The 9,306-nt window shown below is 43.9% G+C and overlaps 1 long non-coding RNA gene across 1 annotated transcript; it reads left to right on the top strand.

The window, feature by feature from the left end:
* The first annotated feature begins 2,821 nt into the window (after positions 1–2,821).
* LOC119952278 lies at positions 2,822–8,366 on the top strand. The gene is made up of 3 exons (XR_005457817.1): positions 2,822–2,857; positions 2,960–3,065; positions 7,181–8,366. It is a non-coding gene; the product is annotated as an uncharacterized LOC119952278 (long non-coding RNA).
* Positions 8,367–9,306: the final 940 nt, after the last annotated feature.

Below are 9,306 nucleotides of genomic sequence, written 5' to 3'. Positions count from 1 at the left end.
GCCTGGATATAGTTCAGGTCTTGCTGCATTTGCACATGGACTGCTTCATTATCTGAGGAGTCGCAAATGGTGCTAAGTGAGGAAACTAAAATCTCTTATCAGGCTGAAGAGTTGAGTGTATTTAAGCTTATTTGCCATGGTAACCTTTGGCCCATATTTTCTTTCAGAGGTCTAGAGTAGCATCTATCTTACTCTGAGCAGATGTACAATCTGCTGCCCCTGTTAGGAATGAGCCAGTCAGAGTTCTGGAGTAGCTCACGATGGGCCTCACGATAGCAATGGGCCTCACGATAGCATGGTGGTTAGCATCAATGCTTCACAGCTCCAGGGTCCCAGGTTCGATTCCCGGCTGGGTCACTGTCTGTGTGGACTCTGCACGTCCTCCCCGTGTGTGCGTGGGTTTCCTCCGGGTGCTCCGGTTTCCCCCCACAGTCCAAAGATGTGCAGGTTAGGTGGATTGGCCATGCTAAATTGCCCGTAGTGTAAGGTTAATGGGGGGATTGTTGGGTTACGGGTATACGGGTTACGTGGGTTTAAGTAGGGTGATCATTGCTCGGCACATCGAGGGCTGAAGGGCCTGTTCTGTGCTGTACTGTTCTATGTACCTCTAGCTGAGGAATGTTGCACGAATTGTTAGCAATTCTGACCTTGGGTGACTGTCTGTGGGGAGTTTGCACCTTCTCCCAGTGTCTGCATGGGCTTTCTCCAGATTCCTCCCACAGTCTAAAGATGTGCAGGTTAGGTGGATTGCCTATGATAAATTGCCCCCTTAATGTCCAGGGATGTACAGGTTATGTAAAGTGGTTACAGGGATAGAGCGGGGTGGGCAGGGGAGAGGGCTACTCTTTCGGAGGGTCGATGAACGCTTGATGTGTCGAATAGACTCCTTCTGCACTGTAGGGATTCTATGATCTGTTATCCTCCTGCTAGTTATGGTGGAGGAGGTGAGAAAAGAACATAAGATCCTCCTTTCTCCCAACTGGTATATCCTAAGCCAATAATTCGCAAACATTTTCCTGGTACAAACCCATTTTAATGCCTCAGACTTTATATGATCCCCAGAGTGACAAAATGACGGTACTAAAGCAGGAGGAAGGGGGGGGTCGCTCAATGAGGAGACACCAGTTAATGTGGAGGACCCCCCCTGGAGTCAGATCACACCCCCCCCCCCCCCCCCCCCCCCCAACCAGGACGTCCACAGCGGCCGCAGGTCCGAGCTCGGGCCGGGTCATACCAGGTTAGAACCGGTGGGACTCGGCAGAACTCGACCAGGGTTCGCCCCGTCACCTGCGGAGAATCACCACAGGGGTCTATTCCAGCGGCCCCCGACCAGCGCCGCGGTGACTACGCGGGCGCGATTGGCGACCGGAGAATCGGTGGCCCGGCATTGGAGCGGTGTGGTGGGAATTTCCCGCATCCCCGGCGATTCTCCAACCTGGCGCGGGCTCAGATAGTTCCACCCAACGTTTCTACAGATAAATTAACACCTACCTATTCTCAGACTTGGGAGGCAGTGGCGTAGTGGTATTATCGCCGGACTAGCAATCCAGAGACCCCGAGTCATGTTTTGGGGACCCAGGTTTGAATCCCACCATGGCATGGTGAAATTTGAATTCAATAAAAGTCTGGAATTAAAAGTCTCAAGGTGATTAAGAATCAATTATCGCAAAAATCGATCTGGTTCATTAATGTCTTTTAGGGAAGGAAGTCTGTCATCCTTACCTTGTTTGGCCTACATGTGACTCCAGACCCACAGCAATATGGTTGACTCTTAAGTGTCCTCAGGGATGGGCAATAAATGCTGGCCCAGCAGCGACCCCCATATCCCATGAACGAATTTTTTTAAAAGATCTTTTTTTCCTACAGCAAAAAGGCTTCAGAGAGCTGTCCATTAGGCCATTCTCAACATAGAAAATACACATGGACTCAAAGGGACCTTGTAGTTGTCATGAATCATTCTGCGCTCTATGGCAGCCATTACTGCCTTGGAACCCGTGACCCCCAAAAATGTGCTGTGCCTCCATGGGGGTGTCGCGACCCATAGTTTGGGAAGCCCTGATCTAAATACAAGATTAGGGGTGAAAGTCCATTGGAGTTTGGTTACTTGCCTCAATGCGCCCCTCCTCCATTCACAGAATTGCACTATGTTACAGTTCTCATGTGCCCTCAGAATTTTGAACCCAAAGACTTTTGCATTTCATGTGGACTTCCTTTCTTTTTGCAAAAACTTTTCACAGTCCCTTCAAATGTTTGGGCTTTCTGGGGAGATTCTGCCTTCATAATAATAATCTTTATTGTCACAAGTAACCTTACATTGACACTGCAATGACGTCACTGTGAAAAACCCCGAGTCGCCATTTTCTGGCGCCTGTTTGGGTACACAGAGGGAGAATTAAGAATATCCAATTCACCTAACAGCACGTCTTTCGGGACTTGTGGGAGGAAACCGGAGCACCCGGAGGAAACCGACGCAGACACTGGGAGAACGTGCAGACTCCACACAGGCAGTGACCCAAGCCGGGAATTGAACCTGGGTCTCTGGAGCTGTGAGGCAACAGTGCTACCCACTGCTACCGTGCTTGCTCTGTGAATTTGATTCAGTGCCATTTATCATTATGGAACTCATCTTTTCAGGCTGGTCTGAGGATTACATATTTGTCAATAGTCTCTCCCATTTGGTCTGATGAACATTGATATTTATGTTTCTCTCCTTTCTCAGATATACTGTCAGCATTTGGTTCCCGGTGGGCATCTTGCCACACTTCACAGTTTGGGGACAAGTCAGTTTCTTGTGGAGCTGGCAAGCAGAACATTGAGTGCTATTTATATTTGGGTTGGTGCGTCTGACCAGTACAAGGTAAACACAATTACATAGCCAGTTATAATAGCTTACTTTTTATTTCCTATATCATTGCGCAACACTTAACATTCTTCATTTTTGACATTCACTTTAATTTAGGAAGGCACCTTCTTCTGGACAGATGGATCTCAGTGGGATTATTTCAAATGGCATAACAATGGCTCTTCAGTGGGTGGCTGTGTCAAACTCATCTGTTTGGGTGCAGGTATTTTTTTTTCATTGAAAATTGGGGTCTCAATCTTTCTCTAAGATTTTATGAATGTGCACCAATAGTTGGAAGCGTTATTGCCGGTAGCTCATGATTCGCCATACATAAGTAACATGTATAATAAGCCCTACAACAAAACAATAGCTGAGTTCTCCATATTCACAACAGGGAGTGGTGTCTCTCCACATGTTAGACTCGGCCCCTTCACTCTCTGTTGGGTGGCATTCTCTCATTGATCATTACTTGATCATTAGTTTATAGACAGTATACTCATTCTGAACCTTATAAACCCTAAGGTTCTCACCCAAACCCTTGGATTCACTCTTATTTTTCAGTATATCTTTGGCTTTGCTATCCGTCTAACAGGCCTTGTTCTCAACTTCACAGACTTTTCACACATTCCCTGTGCTATAGATCCTCAGAATGTTTTACAAAAAAACTTAGTAACTAGAAGCAGAAGGAGGCCATTTGGCCCTTCAAGCCTGCTCCACTATTCATTTCAGATCATGGCTGATCATCAAGTTCAATACCCTGATTCCCCCTCCCCAATATACCCTGATCCCTTTAACCCCAAGAGTTATATCTAATTCCTTCTTGAAATGACACAACGTTTTGGTCTCAACTACTTTCTTTGGGAGCGAATTCCACAGATTCACCACTCTCTGGGTGAAGAAATGTCTCCTCACCTCAGTCCCAAAAGGTTTATCTCTTACCCTCAAACTATGACCCCTTGTTCTGGACTCCCCCACCATCGGGAACATTCTTTCTGAATCTACCCTGTCTAATCCTGTTAGAATTTTGTAAGTTTCTGTGAGATCCCCTATCACTCTTCTACACTTCAATGAATATAATCCTAACCGATTTAGTCTCTCCTCATATGACAAACCCGCCATCCCAGGATTCAGCCTGGCAAACATTTGCTGCACTCCCTCCGTAGCAAGAACATCCTTCCTCAGATAAGGACACAAAAAATGCACATAATACTCCAGATGTGGCCTCACCAATGCCCTATACAATTGCAGTAAAACATCTCTATTGCTCAAATCCTCTCGCTATGAAGGCCAACATACCATTTGCCTTCCATACTGCCTGCTGTACTTGCGCGCTTACTTTCAGCAACTAATGCATGAGGACACCAAAGTTACATAGAAGAAGAACATAGAACAGTACAGCACAGAACAGACCCTTCGGCCCTCGATGTTGTGCCGAGCCATGATCACCCTACTTAAACCCACGTAACCCGTATACCCGTAACCCAACAATCCCCCCATTAACCTTACACTACGGGCAATTTAGCATGGCCAATCCACCTAACCCGCACATCTTTGGACTGTGGGAGGAAACCGGAGCACCCGGAGGAAACCCACGCACACACGGGGAGAACGTGCAGACTCCACACAGACAGTGACCCAGCTGGGAATCGAACCTGGGACCCTGGAGCTGTGAAGCATTGATGCTAACCACCATGCTACCGTGAGGCCCCAAAGTCTTGCTGAGTATCTAACTCTCTCAATTTACACCCATTCAAATAAGAATCTGCTTCCTACTTTTGCTACCGAAGCGGATACCCTCATATTTATCCACATTATACTGCATCTGCCATGCATGTGCCCATTCACTCAGCCTGTCCGTATCCTTCTGAAGCATCTCTGCATCCTCCTTGCAGCTCACCCTCCCAACCAACTTTGTATCATCTGAAAATTTGGGGATAATACATTTAGTTCCCTCGTCCAAATTATTAAGATATAATGTGAACAGTTGGGGTCCTAGCACAGATTTCATTTTTAAAATAAATTTAGAGTACCTAATTCTTTTTTTTCCAATTAATGAGCAATTTAGCGTGGCTAATCCACCTAACCTGCACATTTTTGGGTTGTGGGGGGTGAGACCCATGCAGACATGGGGAGAATGTGTAAACTCCACACAGACAGTGACCCAGGGCTGGGATCGAACCCGGGTCCTCAGCACCGTAAGCAGCAGTGTTCCGCCACCCTAGCACAGATCCCTGCATACCCCACTAGTCACAATGAGAAAAAGATCCATTTATTCCAACCTTTTGCTTCCTGTCTTCCAACCAGCTTTTTATCCATCTCAAAATGCTACCCATAATCCCATGCGATTTAACATTACATATTAACCTGCTATGTAAGACCTTGCCGAAAGCCTTTTAAAAGTCTAAATAAACCACGTCTCCTTGGTCAACTCTACTAGTTACATCTTCAAAGAATTCAAGTAGATTTGTCAAGATTTGTAAATCCATGCTGACTTTGTCCGATTTACACCACTGCTCTCCAAATGCTGTGCTATGAAATCCTTGATAATGGAAAGCAACTTCCCAACTACCAATGTTAGGCTGACTGGTCTACAGTTCCCTACCTCCCTTTTTGAATAGCAGGGTTACATATGCTACCCTCCAATCTGTAGGAACCATTCCAGAGTCCAACAAATTTGGAAAATGACCTCCAATTTACCTACTATTTCTAGGGCCACTTACTTAAGTATTCTGGGATGAAGATTATCAGGCCATGGAGATTTGTCCACCTTCAATCCCATTTATTTTCCCCAAACCATTTCTTTACTAATACTAATTTCCTTCAGCTCCTCAGAGCTTCCGGTACGTTATTCATGTCTTCCATAAAATCTACGTGCAGATTAAAGTCACCCATAATCACAGTTGTTCCTTTATCACATGCAACTCTGATTTCCTGTCTAATGCTATTCCCAACATTACCACGGCAGTTTGGAGGTCTGTATACACCCCTATGAATATTTTTTGCCCCTTGATGATTCTTAACTCTACCCAGACAGATTCCACATTATCTGTACTAATACCTTTCCTCAATATTGTATCAATATCCCCGTTAATCAACAATGCAACTCCACCATCTTTTCCTTTCTGTCTGTCCTTCCTGAAAACTGAATAGCCCTCAATGTTTAGTTCCCATCCTTGGTCACCTTGGAGCCATGTTTCCGCAATCCCAACTATATCATTTTCTTTTTCTTTATAGACCCTTTGACCAGCTCATCAATGGTAATTTACAAGCTCATTGATAGTCTATATAAGACTGATGTAATGCCACAATATCCTACCCATAAATTGTGCTTATCCTGTAATCCACTGATATTCAACCTGAATGTGCAACTGGAAAATTCTGGAATGAATAAGCTCCAGTCACGTTGCCTAGCCAACTTAAATTTTAATGGGCCAACCTATCCCCTATCTCCTTGTCATCTGCCTTGGACCCAGATTCCATGTGAAGGTGGCAACACTGAAGTCAGAACCAATCTGTACTTGGACGTCACATGTCAAAACCAGTTGGCACAAACCCAGATGTCACACAAATAGCAGAGGGCTCAGTGTTTGGGGCTCTTCATCCAAAGCTCTGCTCAGCACCAACATTTCTAAACCACCTCCTGGGCTTAGAGTAAATGAAAGAAAATGTTCATAGAATGCGAGGAATCTTAGTATGGGGGAGACCATCTGAACATCAGCATGCTGGTGTTGATGTTCTCACCTCTCTTTTATATTCCTCCCTTTCAATTATATTTTAAATCCTACCTCAACAGCAAAGGATCACATGAGATCCTTCAGGAACAATCCCAGTAAGTTCTCCCTGTAAAAATCCTCCCACAATCTTTGATGCGCTGACTGACTCATTGTCCAATTCCTCATTTCTCCACCTCTCTCATGATGGAAGAGCCAAGAATTGCCCTATTTGTTGAAACTCCTTATACTACTTTGGTGCTTTATCCCACACCAGCTTTACAAACTTTCCTAACATCCATCTTTTCAATCATAACAGCCCTCCTAAATATTCCCTCTATGCACTGACATATATTGACATCCTTTCCCTTTGCTATTTCTCTACACAAAGTACTTTGAAATTAATTTAGATATGGAAAACATTATAGAAATAGATGCCCTTGTTGCATGTTTGTGTTTGGCATGTGTTTGTCTGGGCTGCTGTTCACGTCTGCCTGTGCAAGTTTTGCCCGTCTGTTTCATTTTATATCTGTCTAGTTGAATAAAAATGACAACAAACTAGTGGAAATTAATTACAAATGGACTAACCATTGTTGGATGTCTTTTGTTTGTTTGTGGCTATTTTTAGATATTTACACTATGAAAATCTGGTTTTGTTCAACAATATGGACTTTCATTTGCCAGTACAAGCCGGAGTTTGACTAATCTACCTCTCTGAGAGCTAAATGGATCACTTCTGAAAAAGGAAACCTCAGCTCAAAGACTCATCACATTAGTTATGGTTTCATCTCTGATAAGAACTCATATCATGTAAAGTAGTTTGTCATCTGAGAACCAATAGACAAAACAGGCATAAGCATGTAACAGCTATCAAAATGTTTTGTTGCCAAAAGAAAGAGGATTCTGGCCATGTACGATCAGGGTAATGCAGCAAATGTAAGTTCCAAAGCTGGGAGGGGTATCCACCAGAATATTGCCAAAACCTAACACCAGAATTCCCTAGCCCTTCACACCAGTGCAAATTAATGAAACACAAAATCAACCGGAACAGAAACAAGTATCTTTCTCAGCTGAAAGTAGGCTAAAAACCTGTTGAGCGGTATTTATATAACACTTTTAAACATATCTAAAAAGGATGAATCTGCTACACTGCAGAATCTGACCAACATACTTGCACGATCGTTTATGGATTGTTTATGCTGTTTGCTAGTTCTCGCACAACGACAAAGCACACATAAAAAGGAAGCTCATTAGCACCCCCTTTCATCTCGAACCTTAATAGCACGCCCTGCTTTGAAAAATTCCAAACACTCCTGCAATGTAACATAGAGCATAGACTGAAGAAAAATGGATCACGTAGGTAGCTGCTACTGAGCCTGCAACCTGGCTTCAAAAAGCTCCCATGGCCAGTCCACTAAATAGGGGTGAGTATAAATTTCAACCACTGAAACATTCACAAAAGAAACTTTCAGGAGAGCTCAGATCTACCTGTTGATAATGACTAAGCACACATATCAGAACGGGTTTTCACAGAGTTAGAAGAATTTGAAGCCATTTAATAATGGTGGTCAGCACCGAGGTTTGGAATTCCTGCCCCATTCCCAGTATGCGGAATGAGGCTTGGCTGAGAACCTGGACTCGCGTAAAAGGATTAACTGTGCAGGAGTCTTGTTTACGCTAGTGCGGAGAATTATTGACTTTTCTTGATTGACAGCTCTAGGTGGCTATAATAAATCATTTCTCTTTGATTTCTTTTGTCAATTGCTCAATTTTTATTTGCATAAGATGTCAGGTGATTAAAAATTCTGTTATCGCACAGGCTTGGAGGGCCGAAGGGCCTGTTCCTGTGCTGCATTGTTCATCTGGACTAGAAACGTGAGCTCTTTTCTCTCCCTACAGATGCTGCCAGACCTGCTGAGATTTTCCAGCATTTTCCTTTTGGTTTCAGATTCCAGCATCTGCAGTAATTTGCTTTTATCTCATATTGTTCTGTGTTCTTTTGTTTTTTGATACTTCAGTGGCCTGGTTGATTGACATGTTCATTGGGTTGGAGAAATATCAGTTTTCTTTTCAAAAAAGTTATAAATGGGTGATTTTTTTAAAAGCAGTTTCACACATGCCATTGTTATTGTAGGGTCCATTAATTCTGAACATGGTGTATACTGGGTGAATGGACATGGAAAGACCGGGAGTTAGAATGAAGGTATGAGTGGCCATTGGAGGTGGGCGGAATCCTGAGTTGCCCTTGAGTTGGAGAACGTACAGACAGTGACCCAAGCCGGGAATCGAACCTTCGGACCCTGGCGCTGTGAAGCAACAGTGCTAACCACTGTGCTACCGTGCCACCCAAAAATCAATGTCAGGAGTGGGTGTCCTGGGGTGGTCCTTAAAAACCCACACAATACCAATGGCATGTGTGATATACCATCAAACCTCTTCGCCCAACTGCAACTTCCCAACTGTAACAAAATTTCCTAGGAGAGGAAAGAAAGCAGGGGATTAATTCAGGTACTAAACTCGGTATCCAATTTTACACCAACAACATATTGTAGGCGATTTCCTGTTTCTTAGTGTGATTGATTTGAGACACTCCATTTTCAAACAAAGATTGCTGACATCTTGTCTGAACTTTTACACTGTGTGATTTTTGAATGCTCTCATCATTCTTAACTCCACTCATGTCCAAATAGGTTGGAGCTTCATTGAAATATTTAATTAGGCTTCTAAGGAAATTGCACCCTGATGCAATCTAGG

Source organism: Scyliorhinus canicula, chromosome 17 (genome assembly GCF_902713615.1).
Source record: "Scyliorhinus canicula chromosome 17, sScyCan1.1, whole genome shotgun sequence".
In the NCBI taxonomy this organism is placed as follows: Eukaryota; Metazoa; Chordata; class Chondrichthyes; order Carcharhiniformes; family Scyliorhinidae; genus Scyliorhinus; species Scyliorhinus canicula.
This window is presented reverse-complemented; position numbering and strand designations above follow the sequence as displayed.